Source organism: Phyllobates terribilis, unplaced genomic scaffold (assembly GCF_046119375.1).
Source record: "Phyllobates terribilis strain yellow unplaced genomic scaffold, ASM4611937v1 Scaffold_30__1_contigs__length_15301838, whole genome shotgun sequence".
NCBI lineage: Eukaryota > Metazoa > Chordata > Amphibia > Anura > Dendrobatidae > Phyllobates > Phyllobates terribilis.
In genome coordinates, this window is record NW_027362790.1 from 10,218,739 (window position 1) to 10,238,708 (window position 19,970).

Consider the following 19,970-nt stretch of genomic DNA (forward strand, 5'->3'; position numbering starts at 1 on the left):
ATACCTCTCCTGCTGCTGCTGCTGCTGGCTGTCCAGCAGCAGACTGAAGGTGGCTGCTGCTGTGCACAGGTATATAAAGGCTCAGAGCCTATTATGACACGCGCAGCCAGCGTTCCATTGCCACATTCCATCTACTGCAGGCAGGATACCTGGCTGGCTGAATGTCGCTGAGAAGCTCACAGAGACCGCCATAAGCAACAGTTTAACAGAATGCCACAGACTAATCAACCAAACTTTTTGGGTTGGGTTCTCTTTTATAGTCTGCAGGCATTAAATGAAAGAAGTCAGTGTTCCAGCAGAAGGAGACAACGTTTCAGAAAAGGCATTGTAGCAAACCAAAAAAGAAATTTTAAGCGCAGCAGAGTAACCAGCGCACATACCTGTTAGCTCAGGTGAGTTTAAAAGGCTGCTGTTGATAACAAGGGCATTTGCTAAATAGATGGTGTGTGTGCAACAATATACTGAAAGGTCAATTATATTGTGCAGCTTATCTCACCACCTGTAGTTATTTAGGTGAAAGCTCCAAAATGCTTGCCTAATATGTCTGTTTATCCAAAAGGAAGTAAAAAGGGAGAGCTAGAAAGATAGCATTGCATCACATTACATGGCAATGCAATGCACAGTTGCTGAAGTTGAACCAAAATGAGCTTGTAATCTGGCTTCTGCAACTTTGAACATGAAAAATCCAATGAGGAGAAGAAAAGCAAAGCCAAAGAGTCCATCCCAAAATCCGACAAACAAGCAAAATGAACAAAAAACATTGAATTCAATTCTTTCTGATTTTAGAAACTGCATTAAAGAAGGGGTGCACCGGTCCTGGAGATACTGCAATACCAGGTCAATGCGTGGAGTGGACAGAGCAAGCTCTTTTTCCATCTCCCTGTTCTAAAAATCCATTTAATATATGGTCCCCAGATAGGGGACGTATCAGATATTAAACTGATAAGAACAGATACTACACTTGATCTTAGCCAAAAGGCCGAGAAGCGATAACCAGAATTGGTTTCAAACTACGGAGCCACCCAAGGATCCTGAAAAGTCCATTTGTGGAGATGAGCTCCTGGACTCCCGTTAAGAAGACATGTTGTCAACCTCTAGATCCCTTACATGCCTGCACTTTTCGGCTTGCTGCTGCTGCAATCCACGCGTTTTAGATCTGCATAACTCCACCTCTTTAAACACAGCACCTTCACCCCCTGCTGTTCCCACCCGCCTCAACACCGTTGGAAGGGAGGAGAACCAATTAAGGCGGGGGGTGGGGTGGAACGAGCAGCTGTCTACCCTTAGCAGGAGGGCTCCTGATTACATACCTCTCCTGCTGCTGCTGCTGCTGGCTGTCCAGCAGCAGACTGAAGGTGGCTGCTGCTGTGCACAGGTATATAAAGGCTCAGAGCCTATTATGACACGCGCAGCCAGCGTTCCATTGCCACATTCCATCTACTGCAGGCAGGATACCTGGCTGGCTGAATGTCGCTGAGAAGCTCACAGAGACCGCCATAAGCAACAGTTTAACAGAATGCCACAGACTAATCAACCAAACTTTTTGGGTTGGGTTCTCTTTTATAGTCTGCAGGCATTAAATGAAAGAAGTCAGTGTTCCAGCAGAAGGAGACAACGTTTCAGAAAAGGCATTGTAGCAAACCAAAAAAGAAATTTTAAGCGCAGCAGAGTAACCAGCGCACATACCTGTTAGCTCAGGTGAGTTTAAAAGGCTGCTGTTGATAACAAGGGCATTTGCTAAATAGATGGTGTGTGTGCAACAATATACTGAAAGGTCAATTATATTGTGCAGCTTATCTCACCACCTGTAGTTATTTAGGTGAAAGCTCCAAAATGCTTGCCTAATATGTCTGTTTATCCAAAAGGAAGTAAAAAGGGAGAGCTAGAAAGATAGCATTGCATCACATTACATGGCAATGCAATGCACAGTTGCTGAAGTTGAACCAAAATGAGCTTGTAATCTGGCTTCTGCAACTTTGAACATGAAAAATCCAATGAGGAGAAGAAAAGCAAAGCCAAAGAGTCCATCCCAAAATCCGACAAACAAGCAAAATGAACAAAAAACATTGAATTCAATTCTTTCTGATTTTAGAAACTGCATTAAAGAAGGGGTGCACCGGTCCTGGAGATACTGCAATACCAGGTCAATGCGTGGAGTGGACAGAGCAAGCTCTTTTTCCATCTCCCTGTTCTAAAAATCCATTTCATATATGGTCCCCAGATAGGGGACGTATCAGATATTAAACTGATAAGAACAGATACTACACTTGATCTTAGCCAAAAGGCCGAGAAGCGATAACCAGAATTGGTTTCAAACTACGGAGCCACCCAAGGATCCTGAAAAGTCCATTTGTGGAGATGAGCTCCTGGACTCCCGTTAAGAAGACATGTTGTCAACCTCTAGATCCCTTACATGCCTGCACTTTTCGGCTTGCTGCTGCTGCAATCCACGCGTTTTAGATCTGCATAACTCCACCTCTTTAAACACAGCACCTTCACCCCCTGCTGTTCCCACCCGCCTCAACACCGTTGGAAGGGAGGAGAACCAATTAAGGCGGGGGGTGGGGTGGAACGAGCAGCTGTCTACCCTTAGCAGGAGGGCTCCTGATTACATACCTCTCCTGCTGCTGCTGCTGCTGGCTGTCCAGCAGCAGACTGAAGGTGGCTGCTGCTGTGCACAGGTATATAAAGGCTCAGAGCCTATTATGACACGCGCAGCCAGCGTTCCATTGCCACATTCCATCTACTGCAGGCAGGATACCTGGCTGGCTGAATGTCGCTGAGAAGCTCACAGAGACCGCCATAAGCAACAGTTTAACAGAATGCCACAGACTAATCAACCAAACTTTTTGGGTTGGGTTCTCTTTTATAGTCTGCAGGCATTAAATGAAAGAAGTCAGTGTTCCAGCAGAAGGAGACAACGTTTCAGAAAAGGCATTGTAGCAAACCAAAAAAGAAATTTTAAGCGCAGCAGAGTAACCAGCGCACATACCTGTTAGCTCAGGTGAGTTTAAAAGGCTGCTGTTGATAACAAGGGCATTTGCTAAATAGATGGTGTGTGTGCAACAATATACTGAAAGGTCAATTATATTGTGCAGCTTATCTCACCACCTGTAGTTATTTAGGTGAAAGCTCCAAAATGCTTGCCTAATATGTCTGTTTATCCAAAAGGAAGTAAAAAGGGAGAGCTAGAAAGATAGCATTGCATCACATTACATGGCAATGCAATGCACAGTTGCTGAAGTTGAACCAAAATGAGCTTGTAATCTGGCTTCTGCAACTTTGAACATGAAAAATCCAATGAGGAGAAGAAAAGCAAAGCCAAAGAGTCCATCCCAAAATCCGACAAACAAGCAAAATGAACAAAAAACATTGAATTCAATTCTTTCTGATTTTAGAAACTGCATTAAAGAAGGGGTGCACCGGTCCTGGAGATACTGCAATACCAGGTCAATGCGTGGAGTGGACAGAGCAAGCTCTTTTTCCATCTCCCTGTTCTAAAAATCCATTTAATATATGGTCCCCAGATAGGGGACGTATCAGATATTAAACTGATAAGAACAGATTTTTTTTTTTTTTTTTTTTTTTTTTTTTTTTTTTTTTAGCCCGAATTCGTGTACAAAACCCGAGTGCGCTTAAAAAAGTGACAAGTGCCACAAAAAAAGTGCACTAGGATGCTGGTCTTCTTGAAACCCTCTCCAAAAGGAGAAGGGTCCCCCAAACCATTCCCCGTCCCTCCGAGCCAAAAGGCCACAGCGAGGAACAGGGACAAAAAGCCACCTCCAGCCGAAGCCAGAGGCGACCCAATCTTACCCCCAGCACCTGCCCGAGTTCTCACCCGAGCAAGGCACTGGGAGCCAAAGACTGTGCTCCCCTCCCGGAAGAGGGGAGCCAACAACGCTCTCCTCCCGAAAGAGGAGAGCCAGAGGGGTTCAGGGGGGAGCGGAACCTGATGGCCACACACTCCCCCCCTAGACCTGCCAAGAGAGGAACCCGTAAGGGAACCGCATCCCGACAAAATCCTAGTAGGACGTGACACACGTGAATAAGTGGACACACAGTGACAAAGAAATTAAATAAATAGTGAAGGTTTCACAGTATAATACTGCCCGGACCTTCGACCGGGAATTGAAAAATTCCCCATCCTAAGGCCAGAAGGCCCGGAATAAGGGTGTGTGCGAAGAAAGAAAATTTGAAGTGCTTGTGCAAATGTGCCATAAACTCAAGTGGGGTTCCCAATCCCAGTGAGTTAAGGCACCCCAGGGTCACCACTCCTGGGGCACTTCACACTTCGGGCTTTCGATCTTCCCCGGCCCAATGGCGTCGATCCTGGGGGGCCATGCTTTCCACCAGATGACTATATTAGCCACCTGGCGTACTAACAAGCGCCTAAACCCCAGTGTGCATAATGTATCAATCTACTAGGGCGGCCAACATCCAAAACCGCCTTTTCAAAAGATACTACACTTGATCTTAGCCAAAAGGCCGAGAAGCGATAACCAGAATTGGTTTCAAACTACGGAGCCACCCAAGGATCCTGAAAAGTCCATTTGTGGAGATGAGCTCCTGGACTCCCGTTAAGAAGACATGTTGTCAACCTCTAGATCCCTTACATGCCTGCACTTTTCGGCTTGCTGCTGCTGCAATCCACGCGTTTTAGATCTGCATAACTCCACCTCTTTAAACACAGCACCTTCACCCCCTGCTGTTCCCACCCGCCTCAACACCGTTGGAAGGGAGGAGAACCAATTAAGGCGGGGGGTGGGGTGGAACGAGCAGCTGTCTACCCTTAGCAGGAGGGCTCCTGATTACATACCTCTCCTGCTGCTGCTGCTGCTGCTGGCTGTCCAGCAGCAGACTGAAGGTGGCTGCTGCTGTGCACAGGTATATAAAGGCTCAGAGCCTATTATGACACGCGCAGCCAGCGTTCCATTGCCACATTCCATCTACTGCAGGCAGGATACCTGGCTGGCTGAATGTCGCTGAGAAGCTCACAGAGACCGCCATAAGCAACAGTTTAACAGAATGCCACAGACTAATCAACCAAACTTTTTGGGTTGGGTTCTCTTTTATAGTCTGCAGGCATTAAATGAAAGAAGTCAGTGTTCCAGCAGAAGGAGACAACGTTTCAGAAAAGGCATTGTAGCAAACCAAAAAAGAAATTTTAAGCGCAGCAGAGTAACCAGCGCACATACCTGTTAGCTCAGGTGAGTTTAAAAGGCTGCTGTTGATAACAAGGGCATTTGCTAAATAGATGGTGTGTGTGCAACAATATACTGAAAGGTCAATTATATTGTGCAGCTTATCTCACCACCTGTAGTTATTTAGGTGAAAGCTCCAAAATGCTTGCCTAATATGTCTGTTTATCCAAAAGGAAGTAAAAAGGGAGAGCTAGAAAGATAGCATTGCATCACATTACATGGCAATGCAATGCACAGTTGCTGAAGTTGAACCAAAATGAGCTTGTAATCTGGCTTCTGCAACTTTGAACATGAAAAATCCAATGAGGAGAAGAAAAGCAAAGCCAAAGAGTCCATCCCAAAATCCGACAAACAAGCAAAATGAACAAAAAACATTGAATTCAATTCTTTCTGATTTTAGAAACTGCATTAAAGAAGGGGTGCACCGGTCCTGGAGATACTGCAATACCAGGTCAATGCGTGGAGTGGACAGAGCAAGCTCTTTTTCCATCTCCCTGTTCTAAAAATCCATTTAATATATGGTCCCCAGATAGGGGACGTATCAGATATTAAACTGATAAGAACAGATACTACACTTGATCTTAGCCAAAAGGCCGAGAAGCGATAACCAGAATTGGTTTCAAACTACGGAGCCACCCAAGGATCCTGAAAAGTCCATTTGTGGAGATGAGCTCCTGGACTCCCGTTAAGAAGACATGTTGTCAACCTCTAGATCCCTTACATGCCTGCACTTTTCGGCTTGCTGCTGCTGCAATCCACGCGTTTTAGATCTGCATAACTCCACCTCTTTAAACACAGCACCTTCACCCCCTGCTGTTCCCACCCGCCTCAACACCGTTGGAAGGGAGGAGAACCAATTAAGGCGGGGGGTGGGGTGGAACGAGCAGCTGTCTACCCTTAGCAGGAGGGCTCCTGATTACATACCTCTCCTGCTGCTGCTGCTGCTGCTGGCTGTCCAGCAGCAGACTGAAGGTGGCTGCTGCTGTGCACAGGTATATAAAGGCTCAGAGCCTATTATGACAAGCGCAGCCAGCGTTCCATTGCCACATTCCATCTACTGCAGGCAGGATACCTGGCTGGCTGAATGTCGCTGAGAAGCTCACAGAGACCGCCATAAGCAACAGTTTAACAGAATGCCACAGACTAATCAACCAAACTTTTTGGGTTGGGTTCTCTTTTATAGTCTGCAGGCATTAAATGAAAGAAGTCAGTGTTCCAGCAGAAGGAGACAACGTTTCAGAAAAGGCATTGTAGCAAACCAAAAAAGAAATTTTAAGCGCAGCAGAGTAACCAGCGCACATACCTGTTAGCTCAGGTGAGTTTAAAAGGCTGCTGTTGATAACAAGGGCATTTGCTAAATAGATGGTGTGTGTGCAACAATATACTGAAAGGTTAATTATATTGTGCAGCTTATCTCACCACCTGTAGTTATTTAGGTGAAAGCTCCAAAATGCTTGCCTAATATGTCTGTTTATCCAAAAGGAAGTAAAAAGGGAGAGCTAGAAAGATAGCATTGCATCACATTACATGGCAATGCAATGCACAGTTGCTGAAGTTGAACCAAAATGAGCTTGTAATCTGGCTTCTGCAACTTTGAACATGAAAAATCCAATGAGGAGAAGAAAAGCAAAGCCAAAGAGTCCATCCCAAAATCCGACAAACAAGCAAAATGAACAAAAAACATTGAATTCAATTCTTTCTGATTTTAGAAACTGCATTAAAGAAGGGGTGCACCGGTCCTGGAGATACTGCAATACCAGGTCAATGCGTGGAGTGGACAGAGCAAGCTCTTTTTCCATCTCCCTGTTCTAAAAATCCATTTCATATATGGTCCCCAGATAGGGGACGTATCAGATATTAAACTGATAAGAACAGATACTACACTTGATCTTAGCCAAAAGGCCGAGAAGCGATAACCAGAATTGGTTTCAAACTACGGAGCCACCCAAGGATCCTGAAAAGTCCATTTGTGGAGATGAGCTCCTGGACTCCCGTTAAGAAGACATGTTGTCAACCTCTAGATCCCTTACATGCCTGCACTTTTCGGCTTGCTGCTGCTGCAATCCACGCGTTTTAGATCTGCATAACTCCACCTCTTTAAACACAGCACCTTCACCCCCTGCTGTTCCCACCCGCCTCAACACCGTTGGAAGGGAGGAGAACCAATTAAGGCGGGGGGTGGGGTGGAACGAGCAGCTGTCTACCCTTAGCAGGAGGGCTCCTGATTACATACCTCTCCTGCTGCTGCTGCTGCTGGCTGTCCAGCAGCAGACTGAAGGTGGCTGCTGCTGTGCACAGGTATATAAAGGCTCAGAGCCTATTATGACACGCGCAGCCAGCGTTCCATTGCCACATTCCATCTACTGCAGGCAGGATACCTGGCTGGCTGAATGTCGCTGAGAAGCTCACAGAGACCGCCATAAGCAACAGTTTAACAGAATGCCACAGACTAATCAACCAAACTTTTTGGGTTGGGTTCTCTTTTATAGTCTGCAGGCATTAAATGAAAGAAGTCAGTGTTCCAGCAGAAGGAGACAACGTTTCAGAAAAGGCATTGTAGCAAACCAAAAAAGAAATTTTAAGCGCAGCAGAGTAACCAGCGCACATACCTGTTAGCTCAGGTGAGTTTAAAAGGCTGCTGTTGATAACAAGGGCATTTGCTAAATAGATGGTGTGTGTGCAACAATATACTGAAAGGTCAATTATATTGTGCAGCTTATCTCACCACCTGTAGTTATTTAGGTGAAAGCTCCAAAATGCTTGCCTAATATGTCTGTTTATCCAAAAGGAAGTAAAAAGGGAGAGCTAGAAAGATAGCATTGCATCACATTACATGGCAATGCAATGCACAGTTGCTGAAGTTGAACCAAAATGAGCTTGTAATCTGGCTTCTGCAACTTTGAACATGAAAAATCCAATGAGGAGAAGAAAAGCAAAGCCAAAGAGTCCATCCCAAAATCCGACAAACAAGCAAAATGAACAAAAAACATTGAATTCAATTCTTTCTGATTTTAGAAACTGCATTAAAGAAGGGGTGCACCGGTCCTGGAGATACTGCAATACCAGGTCAATGCGTGGAGTGGACAGAGCAAGCTCTTTTTCCATCTCCCTGTTCTAAAAATCCATTTAATATATGGTCCCCAGATAGGGGACGTATCAGATATTAAACTGATAAGAACAGACTTTTTTTTTTTTTTTTTTTTTTTTTTTTTTTTTTTTTTTTTTTAGCCCGAATTCGTGTACAAAACCCGAGTGCGCTTAAAAAAGTGACAAGTGCCACAAAAAAAGTGCACTAGGATGCTGGTCTTCTTGAAACCCTCTCCAAAAGGAGAAGGGTCCCCCAAACCATTCCCCGTCCCTCCGAGCCAAAAGGCCACAGCGAGGAACAGGGACAAAAAGCCACCTCCAGCCGAAGCCAGAGGCGACCCAATCTTACCCCCAGCACCTGCCCGAGTTCTCACCCGAGCAAGGCACTGGGAGCCAAAGACTGTGCTCCCCTCCCGGAAGAGGGGAGCCAACAACGCTCTCCTCCCGAAAGAGGAGAGCCAGAGGGGTTCAGGGGGGAGCGGAACCTGATGGCCACACACTCCCCCCCTAGACCTGCCAAGAGAGGAACCCGTAAGGGAACCGCATCCCGACAAAATCCTAGTAGGACGTGACACACGTGAATAAGTGGACACACAGTGACAAAGAAATTAAATAAATAGTGAAGGTTTCACAGTATAATACTGCCCGGACCTTCGACCGGGAATTGAAAAATTCCCCATCCTAAGGCCAGAAGGCCCGGAATAAGGGTGTGTGCGAAGAAAGAAAATTTGAAGTGCTTGTGCAAATGTGCCATAAACTCAAGTGGGGTTCCCAATCCCAGTGAGTTAAGGCACCCCAGGGTCACCACTCCTGGGGCACTTCACACTTCGGGCTTTCGATCTTCCCCGGCCCAATGGCGTCGATCCTGGGGGGCCATGCTTTCCACCAGATGACTATATTAGCCACCTGGCGTACTAACAAGCGCCTAAACCCCAGTGTGCATAATGTATCAATCTACTAGGGCGGCCAACATCCAAAACCGCCTTTTCAAAAGATACTACACTTGATCTTAGCCAAAAGGCCGAGAAGCGATAACCAGAATTGGTTTCAAACTACGGAGCCACCCAAGGATCCTGAAAAGTCCATTTGTGGAGATGAGCTCCTGGACTCCCGTTAAGAAGACATGTTGTCAACCTCTAGATCCCTTACATGCCTGCACTTTTCGGCTTGCTGCTGCTGCAATCCACGCGTTTTAGATCTGCATAACTCCACCTCTTTAAACACAGCACCTTCACCCCCTGCTGTTCCCACCCGCCTCAACACCGTTGGAAGGGAGGAGAACCAATTAAGGCGGGGGGTGGGGTGGAACGAGCAGCTGTCTACCCTTAGCAGGAGGGCTCCTGATTACATACCTCTCCTGCTGCTGCTGCTGCTGCTGGCTGTCCAGCAGCAGACTGAAGGTGGCTGCTGCTGTGCACAGGTATATAAAGGCTCAGAGCCTATTATGACACGCGCAGCCAGCGTTCCATTGCCACATTCCATCTACTGCAGGCAGGATACCTGGCTGGCTGAATGTCGCTGAGAAGCTCACAGAGACCGCCATAAGCAACAGTTTAACAGAATGCCACAGACTAATCAACCAAACTTTTTGGGTTGGGTTCTCTTTTATAGTCTGCAGGCATTAAATGAAAGAAGTCAGTGTTCCAGCAGAAGGAGACAACGTTTCAGAAAAGGCATTGTAGCAAACCAAAAAAGAAATTTTAAGCGCAGCAGAGTAACCAGCGCACATACCTGTTAGCTCAGGTGAGTTTAAAAGGCTGCTGTTGATAACAAGGGCATTTGCTAAATAGATGGTGTGTGTGCAACAATATACTGAAAGGTCAATTATATTGTGCAGCTTATCTCACCACCTGTAGTTATTTAGGTGAAAGCTCCAAAATGCTTGCCTAATATGTCTGTTTATCCAAAAGGAAGTAAAAAGGGAGAGCTAGAAAGATAGCATTGCATCACATTACATGGCAATGCAATGCACAGTTGCTGAAGTTGAACCAAAATGAGCTTGTAATCTGGCTTCTGCAACTTTGAACATGAAAAATCCAATGAGGAGAAGAAAAGCAAAGCCAAAGAGTCCATCCCAAAATCCGACAAACAAGCAAAATGAACAAAAAACATTGAATTCAATTCTTTCTGATTTTAGAAACTGCATTAAAGAAGGGGTGCACCGGTCCTGGAGATACTGCAATACCAGGTCAATGCGTGGAGTGGACAGAGCAAGCTCTTTTTCCATCTCCCTGTTCTAAAAATCCATTTAATATATGGTCCCCAGATAGGGGACGTATCAGATATTAAACTGATAAGAACAGATACTACACTTGATCTTAGCCAAAAGGCCGAGAAGCGATAACCAGAATTGGTTTCAAACTACGGAGCCACCCAAGGATCCTGAAAAGTCCATTTGTGGAGATGAGCTCCTGGACTCCCGTTAAGAAGACATGTTGTCAACCTCTAGATCCCTTACATGCCTGCACTTTTCGGCTTGCTGCTGCTGCAATCCACGCGTTTTAGATCTGCATAACTCCACCTCTTTAAACACAGCACCTTCACCCCCTGCTGTTCCCACCCGCCTCAACACCGTTGGAAGGGAGGAGAACCAATTAAGGCGGGGGGTGGGGTGGAACGAGCAGCTGTCTACCCTTAGCAGGAGGGCTCCTGATTACATACCTCTCCTGCTGCTGCTGCTGCTGGCTGTCCAGCAGCAGACTGAAGGTGGCTGCTGCTGTGCACAGGTATATAAAGGCTCAGAGCCTATTATGACACGCGCAGCCAGCGTTCCATTGCCACATTCCATCTACTGCAGGCAGGATACCTGGCTGGCTGAATGTCGCTGAGAAGCTCACAGAGACCGCCATAAGCAACAGTTTAACAGAATGCCACAGACTAATCAACCAAACTTTTTGGGTTGGGTTCTCTTTTATAGTCTGCAGGCATTAAATGAAAGAAGTCAGTGTTCCAGCAGAAGGAGACAACGTTTCAGAAAAGGCATTGTAGCAAACCAAAAAAGAAATTTTAAGTGCAGCAGAGTAACCAGCGCACATACCTGTTAGCTCAGGTGAGTTTAAAAGGCTGCTGTTGATAACAAGGGCATTTGCTAAATAGATGGTGTGTGTGCAACAATATACTGAAAGGTCAATTATATTGTGCAGCTTATCTCACCACCTGTAGTTATTTAGGTGAAAGCTCCAAAATGCTTGCCTAATATGTCTGTTTATCCAAAAGGAAGTAAAAAGGGAGAGCTAGAAAGATAGCATTGCATCACATTACATGGCAATGCAATGCACAGTTGCTGAAGTTGAACCAAAATGAGCTTGTAATCTGGCTTCTGCAACTTTGAACATGAAAAATCCAATGAGGAGAAGAAAAGCAAAGCCAAAGAGTCCATCCCAAAATCCGACAAACAAGCAAAATGAACAAAAAACATTGAATTCAATTCTTTCTGATTTTAGAAACTGCATTAAAGAAGGGGTGCACCGGTCCTGGAGATACTGCAATACCAGGTCAATGCGTGGAGTGGACAGAGCAAGCTCTTTTTCCATCTCCCTGTTCTAAAAATCCATTTAATATATGGTCCCCAGATAGGGGACGTATCAGATATTAAACTGATAAGAACAGATACTACACTTGATCTTAGCCAAAAGGCCGAGAAGCGATAACCAGAATTGGTTTCAAACTACGGAGCCACCCAAGGATCCTGAAAAGTCCATTTGTGGAGATGAGCTCCTGGACTCCCGTTAAGAAGACATGTTGTCAACCTCTAGATCCCTTACATGCCTGCACTTTTCGGCTTGCTGCTGCTGCAATCCACGCGTTTTAGATCTGCATAACTCCACCTCTTTAAACACAGCACCTTCACCCCCTGCTGTTCCCACCCGCCTCAACACCGTTGGAAGGGAGGAGAACCAATTAAGGCGGGGGGTGGGGTGGAACGAGCAGCTGTCTACCCTTAGCAGGAGGGCTCCTGATTACATACCTCTCCTGCTGCTGCTGCTGCTGGCTGTCCAGCAGCAGACTGAAGGTGGCTGCTGCTGTGCACAGGTATATAAAGGCTCAGAGCCTATTATGACACGCGCAGCCAGCGTTCCATTGCCACATTCCATCTACTGCAGGCAGGATACCTGACTGGCTGAATGTCGCTGAGAAGCTCACAGAGACCGCCATAAGCAACAGTTTAACAGAATGCCACAGACTAATCAACCAAACTTTTTGGGTTGGGTTCTCTTTTATAGTCTGCAGGCATTAAATGAAAGAAGTCAGTGTTCCAGCAGAAGGAGACAACGTTTCAGAAAAGGCATTGTAGCAAACCAAAAAAGAAATTTTAAGCGCAGCAGAGTAACCAGCGCACATACCTGTTAGCTCAGGTGAGTTTAAAAGGCTGCTGTTGATAACAAGGGCATTTGCTAAATAGATGGTGTGTGTGCAACAATATACTGAAAGGTCAATTATATTGTGCAGCTTATCTCACCACCTGTAGTTATTTAGGTGAAAGCTCCAAAATGCTTGCCTAATATGTCTGTTTATCCAAAAGGAAGTAAAAAGGGAGAGCTAGAAAGATAGCATTGCATCACATTACATGGCAATGCAATGCACAGTTGCTGAAGTTGAACCAAAATGAGCTTGTAATCTGGCTTCTGCAACTTTGAACATGAAAAATCCAATGAGGAGAAGAAAAGCAAAGCCAAAGAGTCCATCCCAAAATCCGACAAACAAGCAAAATGAACAAAAAACATTGAATTCAATTCTTTCTGATTTTAGAAACTGCATTAAAGAAGGGGTGCACCGGTCCTGGAGATACTGCAATACCAGGTCAATGCGTGGAGTGGACAGAGCAAGCTCTTTTTCCATCTCCCTGTTCTAAAAATCCATTTAATATATGGTCCCCAGATAGGGGACGTATCAGATATTAAACTGATAAGAACAGATTTTTTTTTTTTTTTATTGAAAGCCCGAATTCGTGTACAAAAACCGAGTGCGCTTAAAAAAGTGACAAGTGCCACAAAAAAAGTGCACTAGGATGCTGGTCTTCTTGAAACTCTCTCCAAAAGGAGAAGGGTCCCCCAAACCATTCCCCGTCCCTCCGAGCCAAAAGGCCACAGCGAGGAACAGGGACAAAAAGCCACCTCCAGCCGAAGCCAGAGGCGACCCAATCTTACCCCCAGCACCTGCCTGAGTTCTCACCCGAGCAAGGCACTGGGAGCCAAAGACTGTGCTCCCCTCCCGGAAGAGGGGAGCCAACAACGCTCTCCTCCCGAAAGAGGAGAGCCAGGGGGGTTCAGGGGGGAGCGGAACCTGATGGCCACACACTCCCCCCCTAGACCTGCCAAGAGAGGAACCCGTAAGGGAACCGCATCCCGACAAAATCCTAGTAGGACGTGACACACGTGAATAAGTGGACACACAGTGACAAAGAAATTAAATAAATAGTGAAGGTTTCACAGTATAATACTGCCCGGACCTTCGACCGGGAATTGAAAAATTCCCCATCCTAAGGCCAGAAGGCCCGGAATAAGGGTGTGTGCGAAGAAAGAAAATTTGAAGTGCTTGTGCAAATGTGCCATAAACTCAAGTGGGGTTCCCAATCCCAGTGAGTTAAGGCACCCCAGGGTCACCACTCCTGGGGCACTTCACACTTCGGGCTTTCGATCTTCCCCGGCCCAATGGCGTCGATCCTGGGGGGCCATGCTTTCCACCAGATGACTATATTAGCCACCTGGCGTACTAACAAGCGCCTAAACCCCAGTGTGCATAATGTATCAATCTACTAGGGCGGCCAACATCCAAAACCGCCTTTTCGAAAGATACTACACTTGATCTTAGCCAAAAGGCCGAGAAGCGATAACCAGAATTGGTTTCAAACTACGGAGCCACCCAAGGATCCTGAAAAGTCCATTTGTGGAGATGAGCTCCTGGACTCCCGTTAAGAAGACATGTTGTCAACCTCTAGATCCCTTACATGCCTGCACTTTTCGGCTTGCTGCTGCTGCAATCCACGCGTTTTAGATCTGCATAACTCCACCTCTTTAAACACAGCACCTTCACCCCCTGCTGTTCCCACCCGCCTCAACACCGTTGGAAGGGAGGAGAACCAATTAAGGCGGGGGGTGGGGTGGAACGAGCAGCTGTCTACCCTTAGCAGGAGGGCTCCTGATTACATACCTCTCCTGCTGCTGCTGCTGCTGGCTGTCCAGCAGCAGACTGAAGGTGGCTGCTGCTGTGCACAGGTATATAAAGGCTCAGAGCCTATTATGACACGCGCAGCCAGCGTTCCATTGCCACATTCCATCTACTGCAGGCAGGATACCTGGCTGGCTGAATGTCGCTGAGAAGCTCACAGAGACCGCCATAAGCAACAGTTTAACAGAATGCCACAGACTAATCAACCAAACTTTTTGGGTTGGGTTCTCTTTTATAGTCTGCAGGCATTAAATGAAAGAAGTCAGTGTTCCAGCAGAAGGAGACAACGTTTCAGAAAAGGCATTGTAGCAAACCAAAAAAGAAATTTTAAGCGCAGCAGAGTAACCAGCGCACATACCTGTTAGCTCAGGTGAGTTTAAAAGGCTGCTGTTGATAACAAGGGCATTTGCTAAATAGATGGTGTGTGTGCAACAATATACTGAAAGGTCAATTATATTGTGCAGCTTATCTCACCACCTGTAGTTATTTAGGTGAAAGCTCCAAAATGCTTGCCTAATATGTCTGTTTATCCAAAAGGAAGTAAAAAGGGAGAGCTAGAAAGATAGCATTGCATCACATTACATGGCAATGCAATGCACAGTTGCTGAAGTTGAACCAAAATGAGCTTGTAATCTGGCTTCTGCAACTTTGAACATGAAAAATCCAATGAGGAGAAGAAAAGCAAAGCCAAAGAGTCCATCCCAAAATCCGACAAACAAGCAAAATGAACAAAAAACATTGAATTCAATTCTTTCTGATTTTAGAAACTGCATTAAAGAAGGGGTGCACCGGTCCTGGAGATACTGCAATACCAGGTCAATGCGTGGAGTGGACAGAGCAAGCTCTTTTTCCATCTCCCTGTTCTAAAAATCCATTTAATATATGGTCCCCAGATAGGGGACGTATCAGATATTAAACTGATAAGAACAGATACTACACTTGATCTTAGCCAAAAGGCCGAGAAGCGATAACCAGAATTGGTTTCAAACTACGGAGCCACCCAAGGATCCTGAAAAGTCCATTTGTGGAGATGAGCTCCTGGACTCCCGTTAAGAAGACATGTTGTCAACCTCTAGATCCCTTACATGCCTGCACTTTTCGGCTTGCTGCTGCTGCAATCCACGCGTTTTAGATCTGCATAACTCCACCTCTTTAAACACAGCACCTTCACCCCCTGCTGTTCCCACCCGCCTCAACACCGTTGGAAGGGAGGAGAACCAATTAAGGCGGGGGGTGGGGTGGAACGAGCAGCTGTCTACCCTTAGCAGGAGGGCTCCTGATTACATACCTCTCCTGCTGCTGCTGCTGCTGGCTGTCCAGCAGCAGACTGAAGGTGGCTGCTGCTGTGCACAGGTATATAAAGGCTCAGAGCCTATTATGACACGCGCAGCCAGCGTTCCATTGCCACATTCCATCTACTGCAGGCAGGATACCTGGCTGGCTGAATGTCGCTGAGAAGCTCACAGAGACCGCCATAAGCAACAGTTTAACAGAATGCCACAGACTAATCAACCAAACTTTTTGGGTTGGGTTCTCTTTTATAGTCTGCAGGCATTAAATGAAAGAAGTCAGTGTTCCAGCAGAAGGAGACAACGTTTCAGAAAAGGCATTGTAGCAAACCAAAAAAGAAATTTTAAGCGCAGCAGAGTAACCAGCGCACATACCTGTTAGCTCAGGTGAGTTTAAAAGGCTGCTGTTGATAACAAGGGCATTTGCTAAATAGATGGTGTGTGTGCAACAATATACTGAAAGGTCAATTATATTGTGCAGCTTATCTCACCACCTGTAGTTATTTAGGTGAAAGCTCCAAAATGCTTGCCTAATATGTCTGTTTATCCAAAAGGAAGTAAAAAGGGAGAGCTAGAAAGATAGCATTGCATCACATTACATGGCAATGCAATGCACAGTTGCTGAAGTTGAACCAAAATGAGCTTGTAATCTGGCTTCTGCAACTTTGAACATGAAAAATCCAATGAGGAGAAGAAAAGCAAAGCCAAAGAGTCCATCCCAAAATCCGACAAACAAGCAAAATGAACAAAAAACATTGAATTCAATTCTTTCTGATTTTAGAAACTGCATTAAAGAAGGGGTGCACCGGTCCTGGAGATACTGCAATACCAGGTCAATGCGTGGAGTGGACAGAGCAAGCTCTTTTTCCATCTCCCTGTTCTAAAAATCCATTTAATATATGGTCCCCAGATAGGGGACGTATCAGATATTAAACTGATAAGAACAGATACTACACTTGATCTTAGCCAAAAGGCCGAGAAGCGATAACCAGAATTGGTTTCAAACTACGGAGCCACCCAAGGATCCTGAAAAGTCCATTTGTGGAGATGAGCTCCTGGACTCCCGTTAAGAAGACATGTTGTCAACCTCTAGATCCCTTACATGCCTGCACTTTTCGGCTTGCTGCTGCTGCAATCCACGCGTTTTAGATCTGCATAACTCCACCTCTTTAAACACAGCACCTTCACCCCCTGCTGTTCCCACCCGCCTCAACACCGTTGGAAGGGAGGAGAACCAATTAAGGCGGGGGGTGGGGTGGAACGAGCAGCTGTCTACCCTTAGCAGGAGGGCTCCTGATTACATACCTCTCCTGCTGCTGCTGCTGCTGCTGGCTGTCCAGCAGCAGACTGAAGGTGGCTGCTGCTGTGCACAGGTATATAAAGGCTCAGAGCCTATTATGACACGTGTAGCACCCTGAGGATTCGGCTGCTACAGGAGTATTGCACCTCAACCCAGAGGTGTGATATTCCACTCCCGGGCAAGGATGGAGAGTGGAACTGAGCTCGGTAGGCTGCATGCACTACACACATCCCATTTCCGGGGAACAGACCGACGGTACTCCCACTTAGAAATGTGCAGGTACGACCGAGTCTGTTCCTGGCTGGAGTGGGAGGGAGGTGGTACATCCCAAGTAGTGTAGGGGCAGATAGGGGGAGCAGCCTGGGTAAAGTTAGGAGCTCATTGGGTGCTGGTCACCTGAGCTCACACATAGAGGGTGTATATAAGGTGGGCACCAACTAAGAACAGGGTCAGATGCAGAGGATCAGATGCAGAGAGTCAGTCAGCTGCAGAGAACAAGTCAGATGCAGAGGATCAGATGCAGAGAGTCAGTCAGCTGCAGAGAACAAGTCAGGAGCAGAGGAGAGAAGAAAGACAAAGACCCAGAGTGAGAGAGGAGAAAAGAGAGAGACCCAGAGCACAGAAGAGAAGGACTCTGAGATCCCAACTAAAAGCACCGGGTGAAGAGTCGGCATCAGGGTACCGGAACCCAAGCTGGTGGGGGTAAAAACATTCCCCAGCCAGAGACCGGAGACCGTGGGCAGCATCTGCCACGGTCACCCATCACATCCACCCCGAAGGCACACCACATGAAGGGTCAGGGAACCCAGGGCCAAGGGTGTCCCAACAGAAGGCCCGAGGGAGCTGGACCTAGGTGGATTACTGGTGGGGACGGCCAGAGAACGGGACAGAAAGAGAGCTCAGGGCCACGCTCCGGACTTGTTTGGGGGTTGGCTGGATCCAGGACCTGGTGGACGCAGCACGGCTCGGGTGGTCACTAGCAGCTGGAGTGACCAGTACAACATCTGCAGTAAGTAAACACCCTTAACTGCACAACCCGACTCTGTCTTCACTGCCGTCTGCACTACACCACCACAAACCCCATCCTCTGCGCCTGTCCCCTCTGAGGCTATACCCCTCCCGTTGGGGGTTATCCCACCAAGCTGCGCATCCACCATCAGCCTCAGCGGACCCTGCTGCAGCGGCGGCCACAGTGACCGCATCACAACGGGTGGCGTAGTCGACACAAAAGAACTCTTAATAACATCTGTAGGACTGCCACATAACACTGAGCTTGACGCCCTGGGCACGGGCCGGGTCACAGCCGCTCGGAGACTACAACCCCCCATCTGATCCGGTGCCGGGTATTCCCCTCAAATAGGAATATGTCCCAGGGGGCGCGTCAACTTTGGCGTAGTCGGCAGGATTACGTGCCCGCAGCACCCGGGTACTGCGTGCCTGAAGAAAAGTGCAAGTTTACCTCAGAAAGAAGTCTCCCGCCGGTTCCGGAGGGTCCACGCCATCGGACTCCATCACCAGTCGTTTCCCGCCGATTGTCCGCCATTTCCAACTTGTTCCCGCCATCTGCAGAGTTTCCCGCCACTGGGCGACGCTTCCCGCCAAAACCGCAGATTTCCCGCCTTGGAAGAGCAGCGGACGCCATTATGGGCGTGCCAAAGGAGGGCAAGAGGCCACCTCCCATCGTGGGCCAGGACAGAAAATGGCGCCAAAAGTGGAAACCGCCCCCACCAACAGAGACTGTGATGCTGGAGGTGTCTGTCAGCGTGAAAGAACTACCCCTGGAGCTGACAGTCACCGAGTTGCCCCGGGACCGCCCTCGAAGTGGGAGGAGACGAAAGAAAAGAACGAAGATGGGTGCCGCCTGGAGCAGTCTGGAGCGAGCGCACCAGGAGGCAGGAAGTCTGGAGAGGAGTAGCAGAGAAGCTCACCCGGAGATGTCCAGAGAGCAGAGCAGCACCGGCCCGCTGGCCAGGAGCCTGCTGGAAGAAGAGCAGAGCAGCACCGACCCGTTGGTCAGGAGCCTGCTGGACACCACGACCCCACTAGGCCTAGTGGAGGTCCTTGCACAGCTCCCCCGAGACCGGGAGTGTGCGCAGACTGCCCTGGAGGGCCTCGCACGGAGGATGGCCCGGGTACAGCGCGAGATATTGGCGGAATGGAGCCGGGAGATGGCCCAGCAAGCTGAAACCAAGACGCAAGCTGAAACCAAGACCCGGAGCACGCCAGCCGAGATGAGGAAGGAGACCGCCTCTGAGGATGGCGCGGGAGGACCCAAGGCCGGAGACGGCGCCGAGGAGGGAGCCGAACGAGTGGAGGCAGGTAAAGGGGACGCCTATACCCCAAGCCGTGACACCGCTTACCTGCCCCAGCTCCCCGTCGCAGAGCCCGAAAGTCCCCCTGCTGTGCCCGAAAACGCCATGTCACCGACGCAGACTAGGCCCCAACCGGAAGCCGCCGCCGCGACCCCTGTGACGTCACACGCCTCGACCCCGAGCGTGACCAAGCAGGAAGTACCACCAGCCTGGTCGCAGGGCCTAGAATTCCCGGGCGCCGCAACACCAACAGAGCCCCCTACCTCTGCGGAGCCTCCGGCCTGGTCGCAAGGCCAGGTAGCCCAGGGCGCCGCCGTATTAACGGTGCCCTTCACCTTCCAGGTGCCCCAGGCCTGGCCGCAAGGCCTGGGCAACCCGGGCGCCACCACCACCGCGCCCGCACCCGTAAAACCAAGGGTGCCGCGTCTGGGAGAGGACTTGTTTGCCCAGCACACGTGGCCGGACGGGCAGCCTTTCATCTGGCCCCAGAAGTATTACGAACTGGAGCACCAGAGGAGGGTTGGGGCCATGTGTGCACCCCTGATTCCGGCTCCGAAGCCCGTAATAAGGATCTCGCCCCCGCTAGCGGAAGCACAGTTTGAGTGGGACCCCA

The 19,970-nt window shown here is 48.1% G+C and overlaps 8 non-coding genes and 6 pseudogenes across 8 annotated transcripts; all 14 read right to left on the minus strand.

Moving 5' to 3' along the window:
- Nucleotides 1-800: 800 nt before the first annotated feature.
- On the minus strand, nucleotides 801-991 carry LOC141180543 (U2 spliceosomal RNA). The gene has a single exon (XR_012256278.1). It is a non-coding gene; the product is annotated as a U2 spliceosomal RNA (small nuclear RNA).
- A 1,115-nt stretch (nucleotides 992-2,106) lies between these two features.
- Nucleotides 2,107-2,297, minus strand: LOC141179472 (U2 spliceosomal RNA). The gene has a single exon (XR_012255484.1). It is a non-coding gene; the product is annotated as a U2 spliceosomal RNA (small nuclear RNA).
- A 1,115-nt stretch (nucleotides 2,298-3,412) lies between these two features.
- Nucleotides 3,413-3,630, minus strand: LOC141179948 (U2 spliceosomal RNA; annotated as a pseudogene).
- Nucleotides 3,631-4,405: 775 nt separating this feature from the next.
- Nucleotides 4,406-4,497, minus strand: LOC141180045 (U2 spliceosomal RNA; annotated as a pseudogene).
- A 1,118-nt stretch (nucleotides 4,498-5,615) lies between these two features.
- LOC141180544 (U2 spliceosomal RNA) lies at nucleotides 5,616-5,806 on the minus strand. The gene has a single exon (XR_012256279.1). It is a non-coding gene; the product is annotated as a U2 spliceosomal RNA (small nuclear RNA).
- A 1,118-nt stretch (nucleotides 5,807-6,924) lies between these two features.
- On the minus strand, nucleotides 6,925-7,115 carry LOC141179473 (U2 spliceosomal RNA). Its single transcript, XR_012255485.1, has one exon. It is a non-coding gene; the product is annotated as a U2 spliceosomal RNA (small nuclear RNA).
- Nucleotides 7,116-8,230: 1,115 nt separating this feature from the next.
- On the minus strand, nucleotides 8,231-8,453 carry LOC141179973 (U2 spliceosomal RNA; annotated as a pseudogene).
- Nucleotides 8,454-9,229: 776 nt separating this feature from the next.
- Nucleotides 9,230-9,321, minus strand: LOC141180047 (U2 spliceosomal RNA; annotated as a pseudogene).
- A 1,118-nt stretch (nucleotides 9,322-10,439) lies between these two features.
- Nucleotides 10,440-10,630, minus strand: LOC141180545 (U2 spliceosomal RNA). The gene has a single exon (XR_012256280.1). It is a non-coding gene; the product is annotated as a U2 spliceosomal RNA (small nuclear RNA).
- A 1,115-nt stretch (nucleotides 10,631-11,745) lies between these two features.
- Nucleotides 11,746-11,936, minus strand: LOC141178801 (U2 spliceosomal RNA). The gene has a single exon (XR_012254876.1). It is a non-coding gene; the product is annotated as a U2 spliceosomal RNA (small nuclear RNA).
- A 1,115-nt stretch (nucleotides 11,937-13,051) lies between these two features.
- Nucleotides 13,052-13,252, minus strand: LOC141179811 (U2 spliceosomal RNA; annotated as a pseudogene).
- Nucleotides 13,253-14,027: 775 nt separating this feature from the next.
- Nucleotides 14,028-14,119, minus strand: LOC141180093 (U2 spliceosomal RNA; annotated as a pseudogene).
- Nucleotides 14,120-15,234: 1,115 nt separating this feature from the next.
- LOC141178802 (U2 spliceosomal RNA) lies at nucleotides 15,235-15,425 on the minus strand. The gene has a single exon (XR_012254877.1). It is a non-coding gene; the product is annotated as a U2 spliceosomal RNA (small nuclear RNA).
- A 1,115-nt stretch (nucleotides 15,426-16,540) lies between these two features.
- LOC141178803 (U2 spliceosomal RNA) lies at nucleotides 16,541-16,731 on the minus strand. The gene has a single exon (XR_012254878.1). It is a non-coding gene; the product is annotated as a U2 spliceosomal RNA (small nuclear RNA).
- Between the last annotated feature and the right edge of the window lie 3,239 nt (nucleotides 16,732-19,970).